The sequence below is a fragment of the Parasteatoda tepidariorum genome, chromosome 9, assembly GCF_982258835.1.
Source record: "Parasteatoda tepidariorum strain Cologne lab strain chromosome 9, Ptep-v5.0, whole genome shotgun sequence".
Classification (NCBI taxonomy): Eukaryota; Metazoa; Arthropoda; class Arachnida; order Araneae; family Theridiidae; genus Parasteatoda; species Parasteatoda tepidariorum.
Genome location: NC_141763.1, coordinates 5,157,557 through 5,177,616, shown reverse-complemented (window position 1 = coordinate 5,177,616; position 20,060 = coordinate 5,157,557).

The following is a 20,060-nucleotide window of genomic DNA, read 5'->3' as shown; positions in this document are numbered from 1 at the left end:
GTGTGAACATATTTTTAAAAACTTTCCCCAATTTAAGAACTTCAGCCATCCTCAAATCTGTTCCTCCCCCCCCCAAAAAAAACACGCTTTAGCACTGCAAGAAATTAATACTCTGAATACAAATTTTAACGCTTCAAGATCTTAGTCAGAAATCGTTAGCATTCCAATACCCTTTTACCCTTGATCCCTATTAAACAGTTACGGCTTTAAAATAACTAGTTTACCGTTTGTTAACGTTTGCCATTCTAATAGCCTAACGCAAATTAGTTTCCGTTTTCCATCAAAAGTCGGCCAAATGTGTGAAGATATTTTTAAAAACTTTCCCCAATTTAAGAACTTCAGCCATCCTCAAATCTGTTCCTCCCCCCCCCCAAGAAAAAACACGCTTTAGAACTGCAAGAAATTAATACTCTGAATACAAATTTTAACTCTTCAAGATCTTAGTCAGAAATCGTTAGCGTTCCAATACCCTTTTACCCTTGATCCCTATTAAACAGTTACGGCTTTAAAATAACTAGTTTACCGTTTGTTAACGTTTGCCATTCTAATAGCCTAACGCAAATTAGTTTCCGTTTTCCATCAAAAGTCGGCCAAATGTGTGAACATATTTTTAAAAACTTTCCCCAATTTAAGAACTTCAGCCATCCTCAAATCTGTTCCTCCCCCCCCCCAAAAAAAACACGCTTTAGCACTGCAAGAAATTAATGCTCTGAATACAAATTTTAACGCTTCAAGATCTTAGTCAGAAATCGTTAGCGTTCCAATACCCTTTTACCCTTGATCCCTATTAAACAGTTACGGCTTTAAAATAACTAGTTTACCGTTTGTTAACGTTTGCCATTCTAATAGCCTAACGCAAATTAGTTTCCGTTTTCCATCAAAAGTCGGCCAAATGTGTGAACATATTTTTAAAAACTTTCCCCAATTTAAGAACTTCAGCCATCCTCAAATCTGTTCCTCCCACCTCCCCCCCCCCAAAAAAAAACACGCTTTAGCACTGCAAGAAATTAATGCTCTGAATACAAATTTTAACGCTTCAAGATCTTAGTCAGAAATCGTTAGCGTTCCAATACCCTTTTACCCTTGATCCCTATTAAACAGTTACGGCTTTAAAATAACTAGTTTACCGTTTGTTAACGTTTGCCATTCTAATAGCCTAACGCAAATTAGTGTCCGTTTTCCATCAAAAGTCGGCCAAATGTGTGAACATATTTTTAAAAACTTTCCCCAATTTAAGTACTTCAGCCATCCTCAAATCTGTTCCTCCCCCCCCCCCAAAAAAAAACACGCTTTAGCACTGCAAGAAATTAATACTCTGAATACAAATTTTAACGCTTCAAGATCTTAGTCAGAAATCGTTAGCGTTCCAATACCCTTTTACCCTTGATCCCTATTAAACAGTTACGGCTTTAAAATAACTAGTTTACCGTTTATTAACGTTTGCCATTCTAATAGCCTAACGCAAATTAGTTTCCGTTTTCCATCAAAAGTCGGACAAATGTGTGAACATATTTTTAAAAACCTTCCCCAATTTAAGAACTTCAGCCATCCTCAAATCTGTTCCTCCCACCCCCCCCCCAAAAAAAAAAACACGCTTTAGCACTGCAAGAAATTAATGCTCTCAATACAAATTTTAACGCTTCAAGATCTTAGTCAGAAATCGTTAGCGTTCCAATACCCTTTTACCCTTGATCCCTATTAAACAGTTACGGCTTTAAAATAACTAGTTTACCGTTTGTTAACGTTTGCCATTCTAATAGCCTAACGCAAATTAGTTTCCGTTTTCCATCAAAAGTCGGCCAAATGTGTGAACATATTTTTAAAAACTTTTCCCAATTTAAGAACTTCAGCCATCCTCAAATCTGTTCCTCCCTACCACCCCCCCCAAAAAAACACGCTTTAGCACTGCAAGAAATTAATACTCTGAATACAAATTTTAACGCTTCAAGATCTTAGTCAGAAATCGTTAGCGTTCCAATACCTTTTTACCCTTGATCCCTATTAAACAGTTACGGCTTTAAAATAACTAGTTTACCGTTTGTTAACGTTTGCCATTCTAATAGCCTAACGCAAATTAGTTTCCGTTTTCCATCAAAAGTCGGCCAAATGTGTGAACATATTTTTAAAAACTTTCCCCAATTTAAGAACTTCAGCCATCCTAAAATCTGTTCCTCCCACCCCCCACCCCCCCAAAAAAACACGCTTTAGCACTGTAAGAAATTAATACTCTGAATACAAATTTTAACGCTTCAAGATCTTAGTCAGAAATCGTTAGCGTTCCAATACCCTTTTACCCTTGATCCCTATTAAACAGTTACGGCTTTAAAATAACTAGTTTACCGTTTGTTAACGTTTGCCATTCTAATAGCCTAACGCAAATTAGTTTCCGTTTTCCATCAAAAGTCGGCCAAAAGTGTGAACATATTTTTAAAAACTTTCCCCAATTTAAGAACTTCAGCCATCCTCAAATCTGTTCCTCCCCCCCCCCAAAAAAAAACACGCTTTAGCACTGCAAGAAATTAATACTCTGAATACAAATTTTAACGCTTCAAGATCTTAGTCAGAAATCGTTAGCATTCCAATACCCTTTTACCCTTGATCCCTATTAAACAGTTACGGCTTTAAAATAACTAGTTTACCGTTTGTTAACGTTTGCCATTCTAATAGCCTAACGCAAATTAGTTTCCGTTTTCCATCAAAAGTCGGCCAAATGTGTGAAGATATTTTTAAAAACTTTCCCCAATTTAAGAACTTCAGCCATCCTCAAATCTGTTCCTCCCCCCCCCCAAGAAAAAACACGCTTTAGAACTGCAAGAAATTAATACTCTGAATACAAATTTTAACTCTTCAAGATCTTAGTCAGAAATCGTTAGCGTTCCAATACCCTTTTACCCTTGATCCCTATTAAACAGTTACGGCTTTAAAATAACTAGTTTACCGTTTGTTAACGTTTGCCATTCTAATAGCCTAACGCAAATTAGTTTCCGTTTTCCATCAAAAGTCGGCCAAATGTGTGAACATATTTTTAAAAACTTTCCCCAATTTAAGAACTTCAGCCATCCTCAAATCTGTTCCTCCCACCCCCCCCCAAAAAAAAAACACGCTTTAGCACTGCAAGAAATTAATACTCTGAATACAAATTTTAACGCCTCAAGATCTTAGTCAGAAATCGTTAGCGTTCCAATACCCTTTTACCCTTGATCCCTATTAAACAGTTACGGCTTTAAAATAACTAGTTTACCGTTTGTTAACGTTTGCCATTCTAATAGCCTAACGCAAATTAGTTTCCGTTTTCCATCAAAAGTCGGCCAAATGTGTGAACATATTTTTAAAAACTTTCCCCAATTTAAGAACTTCAGCCATCCTCAAATCTGTTCCTCCCACCCCCCCCAAAAAAAAACACGCTTTAGCACTGCAAGAAATTAATACTCTGAATACAAATTTTAACGCTTTAAGATCTTAGTCAGAAATCGTTAGAGTTCCAATACCCTTTTACCCTTGATCCCTATTAAACAGTTACGGCTTTAAAATAACTAGTTTACCGTTTGTTAACGTTTGCCATTCTAATAGCCTAACGCAAATTAGTTTCCGTTTTCCATCAAAAGTCGGCCAAATGTGTGAACATATTTTTAAAAACTTTCCCCAATTTAAGAATTTCAGCCATCCTCAAATCTGTTCCTCCCACCCCCCCCCCCAAAAAAAAACACGCTTTAGCACTGCAAGAAATTAGTACTCTGAATACAAATTTTAACGGTTCAAGATCTTAGTCAGAAATCGTTAGCGTTCCAATACCCTTTTACCCTTGATCCCTATTAAACAGTTACGGCTTCAAAATAACTAGTTTACCGTTTGTTAACGTTTGCCATTCTAATAGCCTAACGCAAATTAGTTGCCGTTTTCCATCAAAAGTCGGCCAAATGTGTGAACATATTTTTAAAAACTTTCCCCAATTTAAGAACTTCAGCCATCCTCAAATCTGTTCCTCCCACCCCCCCCCCCAAAAAAAAACACGCTTTAGCACTGCAAGAAATTAATACTCTGAATACAAATTTTAACGCTTCAAGATCTTAGTCAGAAATCGTTAGCGTTCCAATACCCTTTTACCCTTGATCCCTATTAAACAGTTACGGCTTTAAAATAACTAGTTTACCGTTTGTTAACGTTTGCCATTCTAATAGCCTAACGCAAAATAGTTTCCGTTTTCCATCAAAAGTCGGCCAAATGTGTGAACATATTTTTAAAAACTTTCCCCAATTTAAGAACTTCAGCCATCCTCAAATCTGTTCCTCCCCCCCCCCAAAAAAAACACGCTTTAGCACTGCAAGAAATTAATGCTCTGAATACAAATTTTAACGCTTCAAGATCTTAGTCAGAAATCGTTAGCGTTCCAATGCCCTTTTACCCTTGATCCCTATTAAACAGTTACGGCTTTAAAATAACTAGTTTACCGTTTGTTAACGTTTGCCATTCTAATAGCCTAACGCAAATTAGTGTCCGTTTTCCATCAAAAGTCGGCCAAATGTGTGAACATATTTTTAAAAACTTTCCCCAATTTAAGTACTTCAGCCATCCTCAAATCTGTTCCTCCCCCCCCCAAAAAAAACACGCTTTAGCACTGCAAGAAATTAATACTCTGAATACAAATTTTAACGCTTCAAGATCTTAGTCAGAAATCGTTAGCGTTCCAATACCCTTTTACCCTTGATCCCTATTAAACAGTTACGGCTTTAAAATAACTAGTTTACCGTTTGTTAACGTTTGCCATTCTAATAGCCTAACGCAAATTAGTTTCCGTTTTCCATCAAAAGTCGGCCAAATGTGTGAACATATTTTTAAAAACTTTTCCCAATTTAAGAACTTCAGCCATCCTCAAATCTGTTCCTCCCCCCCCCCCAAAAAAAAACACGCTTTAGCACTGCAAGAAATTAATACTCTGAATACAAATTTTAACGCTTCAAGATCTTAGTCAGAAATCGTTAGCGTTCCAATACCTTTTTACCCTTGATCCCTATTAAACAGTTACGGCTTTAAAATAACTAGTTTACCGTTTGTTAACGTTTGCCATTCTAATAGCCTAACGCAAATTAGTTTCCGTTTTCCATCAAAAGTCGGCCAAATGTGTGAACATATTTTTAAAAACTTTCCCCAATTTAAGAACTTCAGCCATCCTCAAATCTGTTCCTCCCCCCCCCAAAAAAAACACGCTTTAGCACTGCAAGAAATTAATACTCTGAATACAAATTTTAACGCTTCAAGATCTTAGTCAGAAATCGTTAGCGTTCCAATACCCTTTTACCCTTGATCCCTATTAAACAGTTACGGCTTTAAAATAACTAGTTTACCGTTTGTTAACGTTTGCCATTCTAATAGCCTAACGCAAATTAGTTTCCGTTTTCCATCAAAAGTCGGCCAAATGTGTGAACATATTTTAAAAAACTTTCCCCAATTTAAGAACTTCAGCCATCCTCAAATCTGTTCCTCCCACCCCCCCCCAAAAAAACACGCTTTAGCACTGCAAGAAATTAATACTCTGAATACAAATTTTAACGCTTTAAGATCTTAGTCAGAAATCGTTAGAGTTCCAATACCCTTTTACCCTTGATCCCTATTAAACAGTTACGGCTTTAAAATAACTAGTTTACCGTTTGTTAACGTTTGCCATTCTAATAGCCTAACGCAAATTAGTTTCCGTTTTCCATCAAAAGTCGGCCAAATGTGTGAACATATTTTTAAAAACTTTCCCCAATTTAAGAACTTCAGCCATCCTCAAATCTGTTCCTCCCACCCCCCACCCAAAAAAAAACACTCTTTAGCACTGCAAGAAATTAATACTCTGAATACAAATTTTAACGCTTCAAGATCTTAGTCAGAAATCGTTAGCGTTCCAATACCCTTTTACCCTTGATCCCTATTAAACAGTTACGGCTTTAAAATAACTAGTTTACCGTTTGTTAACGTTTGCCATTCTAATAGCCTAACGCAAATTAGTTTCCGTTTTCCATCAAAAGTCGGCCAAATGTGTGAACATATTTTAAAAAACTTTCCCCAATTTAAGAACTTCAGCCATCCTCAAATCTGTTCCTCCCACCCCCCCCCAAAAACACGCTTTAGCACTGCAAGAAATTAATACTCTGAATACAAATTTTAACGCTTTAAGATCTTAGTCAGAAATCGTTAGAGTTCCAATACCCTTTTACCCTTGATCCCTATTAAACAGTTACGGCTTTAAAATAACTAGTTTACCGTTTGTTAACGTTTGCCATTCTAATAGCCTAACGCAAATTAGTTTCCGTTTTCCATCAAAAGTCGGCCAAATGTGTGAACATATTTTTAAAAACTTTCCCCAATTTAAGAACTTCAGCCATCCTCAAATCTGTTCCTCCCACCCCCCACCCAAAAAAAAACACTCTTTAGCACTGCAAGAAATTAATACTCTGAATACAAATTTTAACGCTTCAAGATCTTAGTCAGAAATCGTTAGCGTTCCAATACCCTTTTACCCTTGATCCCTATTAAACAGTTACGGCTTTAAAATAACTAGTTTACCGTTTGTTAACGTTTGCCATTCTAATAGCCTAACGCAAATTAGTTTCCGTTTTCCATCAAAAGTCGGCCAAATGTGTGAACATATTTTTAAAAACTTTCCCCAATTTAAGAATTTCAGCCATCCTCAAGTCTGTTCCTCCCCCCCCCCCAAAAAAAACACGCTTCAGCACTGCAAGAAATTAGTACTCTGAATACAAATTTTAACGCTTCAAGATCTTAGTCAGAAATCGTTAGCGTTCCAATACCCTTTTACCCTTGATCCCTATTAAACAGTTACGGCTTTAAAATAACTAGTTTACCGTTTGTTAACGTTTGCCATTCTAATAGCCTAACGCAAATTAGTTTCCGTTTTCCATCAAAAGTCGGCCAAATGTGTGAACATATTTTTAAAAACTTTCCCCAATTTAAGAACTTCAGCCATCCTCAAATCTGTTCCTCCCCCCCCCCAAAAAAAAACACGCTTTAGCACTGCAAGAAATTAATACTCTGAATACAAATTTTAACGCTTCAAGATCTTAGTCAGAAATCGTTAGCGTTCCAATACCCTTTTACCCTTGATCCCTATTAAACAGTTACGGCTTTAAAATAACTAGTTTACCGTTTGTTAACGTTTGCCATTCTAATAGCCTAACGCAAAATAGTTTCCGTTTTCCATCAAAAGTCGGCCAAATGTGTGAACATATTTTTAAAAACTTTCCCCAATTTAAGAACTTCAGCCATCCTCAAATCTGTTCCTCCCCCCCCCCAAAAAAAACACGCTTTAGCACTGCAAGAAATTAATACTCTGAATACAAATTTTAACGCTTCAAGATCTTAGTCAGAAATCGTTAGCGTTCCAATACCCTTTTACCCTTGATCCCTATTAAACAGTTACGGCTTTAAAATAACTAGTTTACCGTTTGTTAACGTTTGCCATTCTAATAGCCTAACGCAAATTAGTTTCCGTTTTCCATCAAAAGTCGGCCAAATGTGTGAACATATTTTTAAAAACTTTCCCCAATTAGAGAACTTCAGCCATCCTCAAATCTGTTCCTCCCACCCCCCCCCCAAAAAAAAACACGCTTTAGCACTGCAAGAAATAAATACTCTGAATACAAATTTTAACGCTTTAAGATCTTAGTCAGAAATCGTTAAAGTTCCAATACCCTTTTACCCTTGATCCCTATTAAACAGTTATGGCTTTAAAATAACTAGTTTACCGTTTGTTAACGTTTGCCATTCTAATAGCCTAACGCAAATTAGTTTCCGTTTTCCATCAAAAGTCGGCCAAATGTGTGAACATATTTTTAAAAACTTTCCCCAATTTAAGAACTTCAGCCATCCTCAAATCTGTTCCTCCCCCCCCCCAAAAAAAACACGCTTTAGCACTGCAAGAAATTAATACTCTGAATACAAATTTTAACGCTTCAAGATCTTAGTCAGAAATCGTTAGCGTTCCAATACCCTTTTACCCTTGATCCCTATTAAACAGTTACGGCTTTAAAATAACTAGTTTACCGTTTATTAACGTTTGCCATTCTAATAGCCTAACGCAAAATAGTTTCCGTTTTCCATCAAAAGTCGGCCAAATGTGTGAACATATTTTTAAAAACTTTCCCCAATTTAAGAACTTCAGCCATCCTCAAATCTGTTCCTCCCCCCCCCCAAAAAAAACACGCTTTAGCACTGCAAGAAATTAATACTCTGAATACAAATTTTAACGCTTCAAGATCTTAGTCAGAAATCGTTAGCGTTCCAATACCCTTTTACCCTTGATCCCTATTAAACAGTTACGGCTTTAAAATAACTAGTTTACCGTTTGTTAACGTTTGCCATTCTAATAGCCTAACGCAAATTAGTTTCCGTTTTCCATCAAAAGTCGGCCAAATGTGTGAACATATTTTTAAAAACTTTCCCCAATTTAAGAACTTCAGCCATCCTCAAATCTGTTCCTCCCACCCCCCCCCCCAAAAAAAAATAAACACGCTTTAGCACTGCAAGAAATTAATACTCTGAATACAAATTTTAACGCTTCAAGATCTTAGTCAGAAATCGTTAGCGTTCCAATACCCTTTTACCCTTGATCCCTATTAAACAGTTACGGCTTTAAAATAACTAGTTTACCGTTTGTTAACGTTTGCCATTCTAATAGCCTAACGCAAATTAGTTTCCGTTTTCCATCAAAAGTCGGCCAAATGTGTGAACATATTTTTAAAAACTTTCCCCAATTTAAGAACTTCAGCCATCCTCAAATCTGTTCCCCCCCCCCAAAAAAAACACGCTTTAGCACTGCAAGAAATTAATACTCTGAATACAAATTTTAACGCTTCAAGATCTTAGTCAGAAATCGTTAGCGTTCCAATACCCTTTTACCCTTGATCCCTATTAAACAGTTACGGCTTTAAAATAACTAGTTTACCGTTTGTTAACGTTTGCCATTCTAATAGCCTAACGCAAATTAGTTTCCGTTTTCCATCAAAAGTCGGCCAAATGTGTAAACATATTTTTAAAAACTTTCCCCAATTTAAGAACTTTAGCCATCCTCAAATCTGTTCCTCCCACCCCCCCTCCCCCACCCCCAAGAAAAAACATGCTTTAGCACTGCAAGAAATTAATACTCTGAATACAAATTTTAACGCTTCAAGATCTTAGTCAGAAATCGTTAGCGTTCCAATACCCTTTTACCCTTGATCCCTATTAAACAGTTACGGCTTTAAAATAACTAGTTAACCGTTTGTTAACGTTTGCCATTCTAATAGCCTAACGCAAATTAGTTTCCGTTTTCCATCAAAAGTCGGCCAAATGTGTGAACATATTTTTAAAAACTTTCCCCAATTTAAGAACTTCAGCCATCCTCAAATCTGTTCCTCCCCCGCCCCCCAAAAAAAACACGCTTTAGCACTGCAAGAAATTAATACTCTGAATACAAATTTTAACGCTTCAAGATCTTAGTCAGAAATCGTTAGCGTTCCAATACCCTTTTACCCTTGATCCCTATTAAACAGTTACGGCTTTAAAATAACTAGTTTACCGTTTGTTAACGTTTGCCATTCTAATAGCCTAACGCAAATTAGTTTCCGTTTTCCATCAAAAGTCGGCCAAATGTGTGAACATATTTTTAAAAACTTTCCCCAATTTAAGAACTTCAGCCATCCTCAAATCTGTTCCTCCCCCCCCCCCAAAAAAACACGCTTTAGCACTGCAAGAAATTAATACTCTGAATACAAATTTTAACGCTTCAAGATCTTAGTCAGAAATCGTTAGCGTTCCAATACCCTTTTACCCTTGATCCCTATTAAACAGTTACGGCTTTAAAATAACTAGTTTACCGTTTATTAACGTTTGCCATTCTAATAGCCTAACGCAAAATAGTTTCCGTTTTCCATCAAAAGTCGGCCAAATGTGTGAACATATTTTTAAAAACTTTCCCCAATTTAAGAACTTCAGCCATCCTCAAATCTGTTCCTCCCCCCCCCCAAAAAAAAACACGCTTTAGCACTGCAAGAAATTAATACTCTGAATACAAATTTTAACGCTTCAAGATCTTAGTCAGAAATCGTTAGCGTTCCAATACCCTTTTACCCTTGATCCCTATTAAACAGTTACGGCTTTAAAATAACTAGTTTACCGTTTGTTAACGTTTGCCATTCTAATAGCCTAACGCAAATTAGTTTCCGTTTTCCATCAAAAGTCGGCCAAATGTGTGAACATATTTTTAAAAACTTTCCCCAATTTAAGAACTTCAGCCATCCTCAAATCTGTTCCTCCCACCCCCCCCCCCAAAAAAATAAACACGCTTTAGCACTGCAAGAAATTAATACTCTGAATACAAATTTTAACGCTTCAAGATCTTAGTCAGAAATCGTTAGCGTTCCAATACCCTTTTACCCTTGATCCCTATTAAACAGTTACGGCTTTAAAATAACTAGTTTACCGTTTGTTAACGTTTGCCATTCTAATAGCCTAACGCAAATTAGTTTCCGTTTTCAATCAAAAGTCGGCCAAATGTGTGAACATATTTTTAAAAACTTTCCCCAATTAGAGAACTTCAGCCATCCTCAAATCTGTTCCTCCCACCCCCCCACCCCCCAAAAAAAACACGCTTTAGCACTGCAAGAAATTAATACTCTGAATACAAATTTTAACGCTTCAAGATCTTAGTCAGAAATCGTTAGCGTTCCAATACCCTTTTACCCTTGATCCCTATTAAACAGTTACGGCTTTAAAATAACTAGTTTACCGTTTGTTAACGTTTGCCATTCTAATAGCCTAACGCAAATTAGTTTCCGTTTTCCATCAAAAGTCGGCCAAATGTGTGAACATATTTTTAAAAACTTTCCCCAATTTAAGAACTTCAGCCATCCTCAAATCTGTTCCTCCCACCCCCCCACCCCCAAAAAAAACACGTTTTAGCACTGCAAGAAATTAATACTCTGAATACAAATTTTAACGCTTCAAGATCTTAGTCAGAAATCGTTAGCGTTCCAATACCCTTTTACCCTTGATCCCTATTAAACAGTTACGGCTTTTAAATAACTAGTTTACCGTTTGTTAACGTTTGCCATTCTAATAGCCTAACGCAAATTAGTTTCCGTTTTCCATCAAAAGTCGGCCAAATGTGTGAACATATTTTTAAAAACTTTCCCCAATTTAAGAACTTCAGCCATCCTCAAATCTGTTCCTCCCCCCCCCCAAAAAACACGCTTTAGCACTGCAAGAAATTAATACTCTGAATACATTTTAACGCTTCAAGATCTTAGTCAGAAATCGTTAGCGTTCCAATACTCTTTTACCCTTGATCCCTATTAAACAGTTACGGCTTTAAAATAAATAGTTTACCGTTTGTTAACGTTTGCCATTCTAATAGCCTAACGCAAATTAGTTTCCGTTTTCCATCAAAAGTCAGCCAAATGTGTGAACATATTTTTAAAAACTTTCCCCAATTTAAGAACTTCAGCCATCCTCAAATCTGTTCCCCCCCCCCAAAAAAAAACACGCTTTAGCACTGCAAGAAATTAATACTCTGAATACAAATTTTAACGCTTCAAGATCTTAGTCAGAAATCGTTAGCGTTCCAATACCCTTTTACCCTTGATCCCTATTAAACAGTTACGGCTTTAAAATAACTAGTTTACCGTTTGTTAACGTTTGCCATTCTAATAGCCTAACGCAAATTAGTTTCCGTTTTCCATCAAAAGTCGGCCAAATGTGTAAACATATTTTTAAAAACTTTCCCCAATTTAAGAACTTTAGCCATCCTCAAATCTGTTCCTCCCACCCCCCCCTCCCCCACCCCCAAGAAAAAACATGCTTTAGCACTGCAAGAAATTAATACTCTGAATACAAATTTTAACGCTTCAAGATCTTAGTCAGAAATCGTTAGCGTTCCAATACCCTTTTACCCTTGATCCCTATTAAACAGTTACGGCTTTAAAATAACTAGTTAACCGTTTGTTAACGTTTGCCATTCTAATAGCCTAACGCAAATTAGTTTCCGTTTTCCATCAAAAGTCGGCCAAATGTGTGAACATATTTTTAAAAACTTTCCCCAATTTAAGAACTTCAGCCATCCTCAAATCTGTTCCTCCCCCGCCCCCCAAAAAAAACACGCTTTAGCACTGCAAGAAATTAATACTCTGAATACAAATTTTAACGCTTCAAGATCTTAGTCAGAAATCGTTAGCGTTCCAATACCCTTTTACCCTTGATCCCTATTAAACAGTTACGGCTTTAAAATAACTAGTTTACCGTTTGTTAACGTTTGCCATTCTAATAGCCTAACGCAAATTAGTTTCCGTTTTCCATCAAAAGTCGGCCAAATGTGTGAACATATTTTTAAAAACTTTCCCCAATTTAAGAACTTCAGCCATCCTCAAATCTGTTCCTCCCCCCCCCCAAAAAAAACACGCTTTAGCACTGCAAGAAATTAATACTCTGAATACTAATTTTAACGCTTCAAGATCTTAGACAGAAATCGTTAGCGTTCCAATACCCTTTCACCCTTGATCCCTATTAAACAGTTACGGCTTTAAAATAACTAGTTTACCGTTTGTTAACGTTTGCCATTCTAATAGCCTAACGCAAATTAGTTTCCGTTTTCCATCAAAAGTCGGCCAAATGTGTGAACATATTTTTAAAAACTTTCCCTAATTTAAGAACTTCCGCCATCCTCAAATCTGTTCCTCCCACCCCCCCCACCCCCAAGAAAAAACATGCTTTAGCACTGCAAGAAATTAATACTCTGAATACAAATTTTAACGCTTCAAGATCTTAGTCAGAAATCGTTAGCGTTCCAATACCCTTTTACCCTTGATCCCTATTAAACAGTTACGGCTTTAATATAACTAGTTTACCGTTTGTTAACGTTTGCCATTCTAATAGCCTAACGCAAATTAGTTTCCGTTTTCCATCAAAAGTCGGCCAAATGTGTGAACATATTTTTAAAAACTTTCCCCAATTTAAGAACTTCAGCCATCCTCAAATCTGTTCCTCCCCCCCCAAAAAAAAACACGCTTTAGCACTGCAAGAAATTAATACTTTGAATACAAATTTTAACGCTTCAAGATCTTAGTCAGAAATCGTTAGCGTTCCAATACCCTTTTACCCTTGATCCCTATTAAACAGTTACGGCTTTAAAATAACTAGTTTACCGTTTGTTAACGTTTGCCATTCGAATAGCCTAACGCAAATTAGTTTCCGTTTTCCATCAAAAGTCGGCCAAATGTGTGAACATATTTTTAAAAACTTTCCCCAATTTAAGAACTTCAGCCGTCCTCAAATCTGTTCCTCCCCCCCCCAAAAAACACGCTTTAGCCCTGCAAGAAATTAATACTCTGAATACAAATTTTAACGCTTCAAGATCTTAGTCAGAAATCGTTAGCGTTCCAATACCCTTTTACCCTTGATCCCTATTAAACAGTTACGGCTTTAAAATAAATAGTTTACCGTTTGTTAACGTTTGCCATTCTAATAGCCTAACGCAAATTAGTTTCCGTTTTCCATCAAAAGTCGGCCAAATGGGTGAACATATTTTTAAAAACTTTCCCCAATTTAAGAACTTCAGCCATCCTCAAATCTGTTCCCCCCCCCAAAAAAAAAACACGCTTTAGCACTGCAAGAAATTAATACTCTGAATACAAATTTTAACGCTTCAAGATCTTAGTCAGAAATCGTTAGCGTTCCAATACCCTTTTACCCTTGATCCCTATTAAACAGTTACGGCTTTAAAATAAATAGTTTACCGTTTGTTAACGTTTGCCATTCTAATAGCCTAACGCAAATTAGTTTCCGTTTTCCATCAAAAGTCAGCCAAATGTGTGAACATATTTTTAAAAACTTTCCCCAATTTAAGAACTTCAGCCATCCTCAAATCTGTTCCCCCCCCCTAAAAAAAACACGCTTTAGCACTGCAAGAAATTAATACTCTGAATACAAATTTTAACGCTTCAAGATCTTAGTCAGAAATCGTTAGCGTTCCAATACCCTTTTACCCTTGATCCCTATTAAACAGTTACGGCTTTAAAATAACTAGTTTACCGTTTGTTAACGTTTGCCATTCTAATAGCCTAACGCAAATTAGTTTCCGTTTTCCATCAAAAGTCGGCCAAATGTGTAAACATATTTTTAAAAACTTTCCCCAATTTAAGAACTTTAGCCATCCTCAAATTTGTTCCTCCCACCCCCCCCCTCCCCCACCCCCAAGAAAAAACATGCTTTAGCACTGCAAGAAATTAATACTCTGAATACAAATTTTAACGCTTCAAGATCTTAGTCAGAAATCGTTAGCGTTCCAATACCCTTTTACCCTTGATCCCTATTAAACAGTTACGGCTTTAAAATAACTAGTTAACCGTTTGTTAACGTTTGCCATTCTAATAGCCTAACGCAAATTAGTTTCCGTTTTCCATCAAAAGTCGGCCAAATGTGTGAACATATTTTTAAAAACTTTCCCCAATTTAAGAACTTCAGCCATCCTCAAATCTGTTCCTCCCCCGCCCCCCCAAAAAAAACACGCTTTAGCACTGCAAGAAATTAATACTCTGAATACAAATTTTAACGCTTCAAGATCTTAGTCAGAAATCGTTAGCGTTCCAATACCCTTTTACCCTTGATCCCTATTAAACAGTTACGGCTTTAAAATAACTAGTTTACCGTTTGTTAACGTTTGCCATTCTAATAGCCTAACGCAAATTAGTTTCCGTTTTCCATCAAAAGTCGGCCAAATGTGTGAACATATTTTTAAAAACTTTCCCCAATTTAAGAACTTCAGCCATCCTCAAATCTGTTCCTCCCCCCCCCCCAAAAAAAAAAACACGCTTTAGCACTGCAAGAAATTAATACTCTGAATACAAATTTTAACGCTTCAAGATCTTAGTCAGAAATCGTTAGCGTTCCAATACCCTTTTATACTTGATCCCTATTAAACAGTTACGGCTTTAAAATAAATAGTTTACCGTTTGTTAACGTTTGCCATTCTAATAGCCTAACGCAAATTAGTTTCCGTTTTCCATCAAAACTCGGCCAAATGTGTGAAAATATTTTTAAAAACTTTCCCCAATTTAAGAACTTCAGCCATCCTCAAATCTGTTTCCCCCCCCCCCCAAAAAACACGCTTTAGCACTGCAAGAAATTAATACTCTGATTACTAATTTTAACGCTTCAAGATCTTAGACAGAAATCGTTAGCGTTCCAATACCCTTTCACCCTTGATCCCTATTAAACAGTTACGGCTTTAAAATAACTAGTTTACCGTTTGTTAACGTTTGCCATTCTAATAGCCTAACGCAAATTAGTTTCCGTTTTCCATCAAAAGTCGGCCAAATGTGTGAACATATTTTTAAAAACTTTCCCCAATTTAAGAACTTCAGCCATCCTCAAATCTGTTCCTCCCCCCCCCAAAAAAAACACGCTTTAGCACTGCAAGAAATTAATACTTTGAATACAAATTTTAACGCTTCAAGATCTTAGTCAGAAATCGTTAGCGTTCCAATACCCTTTTACCCTTGATCCCTATTAAACAGTTACGGCTTTAAAATAACTAGTTTACCGTTTGTTAACGTTTGCCATTCGAATAGCCTAACGCAAATTAGTTTCCGTTTTCCATCAAAAGTCGGCCAAATGTGTGAACATATTTTTAAAAACTTTCCCCAATTTAAGAACTTCAGCCGTCCTCAAATCTGTTCCTCCCCCCCCCAAAAAAACACGCTTTAGCCCTGCAAGAAATTAATACTCTGAATACAAATTTTAACGCTTCAAGATCTTAGTCAGAAATCGTTAGCGTTCCAATACCCTTTTACCCTTGATCCCTATTAAACAGTTACGGCTTTAAAATAACTAGTTTACCGTTTGTTAACGTTTGCCATTCTAATAGCCTAACGCAAATTAGTTTCCGTTTTCCATCAAAAGTCTGCCAAATGTGTGAACATATTTTTAAAAACTTTCCCCAATTTAAGAACTTCAGCCATCCTCAAATCTATTCCCCCCCCCCCCCTCAAAAAAAAAAAACACGCTTTAGCACTACAAGAAATTAATACCCTGAATACAAATTTTAACGCTTCAAGATCTTAGTCAGAAATCGTTAGCGTTCCAATACCCTTTTACCCTTGATCCCTATTAAACAGTTACGGCTTTAAAATAACTAGTTAACGTTTGCCATTCTAATAGCCTAACGCAAATTAGTTTCCGTTTTCCATCAAAAGTCGGCCAAATGTGTGAACATATTTTTAAAAACTTTCCCTAATTTAAGAACTTCCGCCATCCTCAAATCTGTTCCTCCCACCCCCCCCCACCCCCAAGAAAAAACATGCTTTAGCACTGCAAGAAATTAATACTCTGAATACAAATTTTAACGCTTCAAGATCTTAGTCAGAAATCGTTAGCGTTCCAATACCCTTTTACCCTTGATCCCTATTAAACAGTTACGGCTTTAAAATAACTAGTTTACCGTTTGTTAACGTTTGCCATTCTAATAGCCTAACGCAAATTAGTGTCCGTTTTCCATCAAAAGTCGGCCAAATGTGTGAACATATTTTTAAAAACTTTCCCCAATTTAAGTACTTCAGCCGTCCTCAAATCTGTTCCTCCCCCCCCCAAAAAAAACACGCTTTAGCACTGCAAGAAATTAATACTCTGAATACAAATTTTAACGCTTCAAGATCTTAGTCAGAAATCGTTAGCGTTCCAATACCCTTTTACCCTTGATCCCTATTAAACAGTTACGGCTTTAAAATAACTAGTTTACCGTTTGTTAACGTTTGCCATTCTAATAGCCTAACGCAAATTAGTGTCCGTTTTCCATCAAAAGTCGGCCAAATGTGTGAACATATTTTTAAAAACTTTCCCCAATTTAAGTACTTCAGCCGTCCTCAAATCTGTTTCCCCCCCCCAAAAAAAACACGCTTTAGCACTGCAAGAAATTAATACTCTGAATACAAATTTTAACGCTTCAAGATCTTAGTCAGAAATCGTTAGCGTTCCAATACCCTTTTATACTTGATCCCTATTAAACAGTTACGGCTTTAAAATAAATAGTTTACCGTTTGTTAACGTTTGCCATTCTAATAGCCTAACGCAAATTAGTTTCCGTTTTCCATCAAAAGTCGGCCAAATGTGTGAAAATATTTTTAAAAACTTTCCCCAATTTAAGAACTTCAGCCATCCTCAAATCTGTTTCCCCCCCCCCCCAAAAAAACACGCTTTAGCACTGCAAGAAATTAATACTCTGAATACTAATTTTAACGCTTCAAGATCTTAGACAGAAATCGTTAGCGTTCCAATACCCTTTCACCCTTGATCCCTATTAAACAGTTACGGCTTTAAAATAACTAGTTTACCGTTTGTTAACGTTTGCCATTCTAATAGCCTAACGCAAATTAGTTTCCGTTTTCCATCAAAAGTCGGCCAAATGTGTGAACATATTTTTAAAAACTTTCCCTAATTTAAGAACTTCCGCCATCCTCAAATCTGTTCCTCCCACCCCCCCCCCACCCCCAAGAAAAAACATGCTTTAGCACTGCAAGAAATTAATACTCTGAATACAAATTTTAACGCTTCAAGATCTTAGTCAGAAATCGTTAGCGTTCCAATACCCTTTTACCCTTGATCCCTATTAAACAGTTACGGCTTTAATATAACTAGTTTACCGTTTGTTAACGTTTGCCATTCTAATAGCCTAACGCAAATTAGTTTCCGTTTTCCATCAAAAGTCGGCCAAATGTGTGAACATATTTTTAAAAACTTTCCCCAATTTAAGAACTTCAGCCATCCTCAAATCTGTTCCTCCCCCCCCCCAAAAAAAACACGCTTTAGCACTGCAAGAAATTAATACTCTGAATACAAATTTTAACGCTTCAAGATCTTAGTCAGAAATCGTTAGCGTTCCAATACCCTTTTATACTTGATCCCTATTAAACAGTTACGGCTTTAAAATAAATAGTTTACCGTTTGTTAACGTTTGCCATTCTAATAGCCTAACGCAAATTAGTTTCCGTTTTCCATCAAAACTCGGCCAAATGTGTGAAAATATTTTTAAAAACTTTCCCCAATTTAAGAACTTCAGCCATCCTCAAATCTGTTTCCCCCCCCCCAAAAAAACACGCTTTAGCACTGCAAGAAATTAATACTCTGATTACTAATTTTAACGCTTCAAGATCTTAGACAGAAATCGTTAGCGTTCCAATACCCTTTCACCCTTGATCCCTATTAAACAGTTACGGCTTTAAAATAACTAGTTTACCGTTTGTTAACGTTTGCCATTCTAATAGCCTAACGCAAATTAGTTTCCGTTTTCCATCAAAAGTCGGCCAAATGTGTGAACATATTTTTAAAAACTTTCCCTAATTTAAGAACTTCAGCCATCCTCAAATCTGTTCCTCCCACCCCCCCCCAAAAAAAAACACGCTTTAGCACTGCAAGAAATTAATACTCTGAATACAAATTTTAACGCTTCAAGATCTTAGTCAGAAATCGTTAGCGTTCCAATACCCTTTTACCCTTGATCCCTATTAAACAGTTACGGCTTTAAAATAACTAGTTTACCGTTTGTTAACGTTTGCCATTCTAATAGCCTAACGCAAATTAGTGTCCGTTTTCCATCAAAAGTCGGCCAAATGTGTGAACATATTTTTAAAAACTTTCCCCAATTTAAGTACTTCAGCCGTCCTCAAATCTGTTCCTCCCCCCCCCCAAAAAAAACACGCTTTAGCACTGCAAGAAATTAATACTCTGAATACAAATTTTAACGCTTCAAGATCTTAGTCAGAAATCGTTAGCGTTCCAATACCCTTTTATACTTGATCCCTATTAAACAGTTACGGCTTTAAAATAAATAGTTTACCGTTTGTTAACGTTTGCCATTCTAATAGCCTAACGCAAATTAGTTTCCGTTTTCCATCAAAACTCGGCCAAATGTGTGAAAATATTTTTAAAAACTTTCCCCAATTTAAGAACTTCAGCCATCCTCAAATCTGTTTCCCCCCCCCCAAAAAAACACGCTTTAGCACTGCAAGAAATTAATACTCTGAATACTAATTTTAACGCTTCAAGATCTTAGACAGAAATCGTTAGCGTTCCAATACCCTTTCACCCTTGATCCCTATTAAACAGTTACGGCTTTAAAATAACTAGTTTACCGTTTGTTAACGTTTGCCATTCTAATAGCCTAACGCAAATTAGTTTCCGTTTTCCATCAAAAGTCGGCCAAATGTGTGAACATATTTTTAAAAACTTTCCCTAATTTAAGAACTTCCGCCATCCTCAAATCTGTTCCTCCCACCCCCCCCCACCCCCAAGAAAAAACATGCTTTAGCACTGCAAGAAATTAATACTCTGAATACAAATTTTAACGCTTCAAGATCTTAGTCAGAAATCGTTAGCGTTCCAATACCCTTTTACCCTTGATCCCTATTAAACAGTTACGGCTTTAATATAACTAGTTTACCGTTTGTTAACGTTTGCCATTCTAATAGCCTAACGCAAATTAGTTTCCGTTTTCCATCAAAAGTCGGCCAAATGTGTGAACATATTTTTAAAAACTTTCCCCAATTTAAGAACTTCAGCCATCCTCAAATCTGTTCCTCCCCCCCCCAAAAAAAAACACGCTTTAGCACTGCAAGAAATTAATACTTTGAATACAAATTTTAACGCTTCAAGATCTTAGTCAGAAATCGTTAGCGTTCCAATACCCTTTTACCCTTGATCCCTATTAAACAGTTACGGCTTTAAAATAACTAGTTTACCGTTTGTTAACGTTTGCCATTCGAATAGCCTAACGCAAATTAGTTTCCGTTTTCCATCAAAAGTCGGCCAAATGTGTGAACATATTTTTAAAAACTTTCCCCAATTTAAGAACTTCAGCCATCCTCAAATCTATTCCCCCCCCCTCAAAAAAAAAACACGCTTTAGCACTACAAGAAATTAATACCCTGAATACAAATTTTAACGCTTCAAGATCTTAGTCAGAAATCGTTAGCGTTCCAATACCCTTTTACCCTTGATCCCTATTAAACAGTTACGGCTTTAAAATAACTAGTTAACGT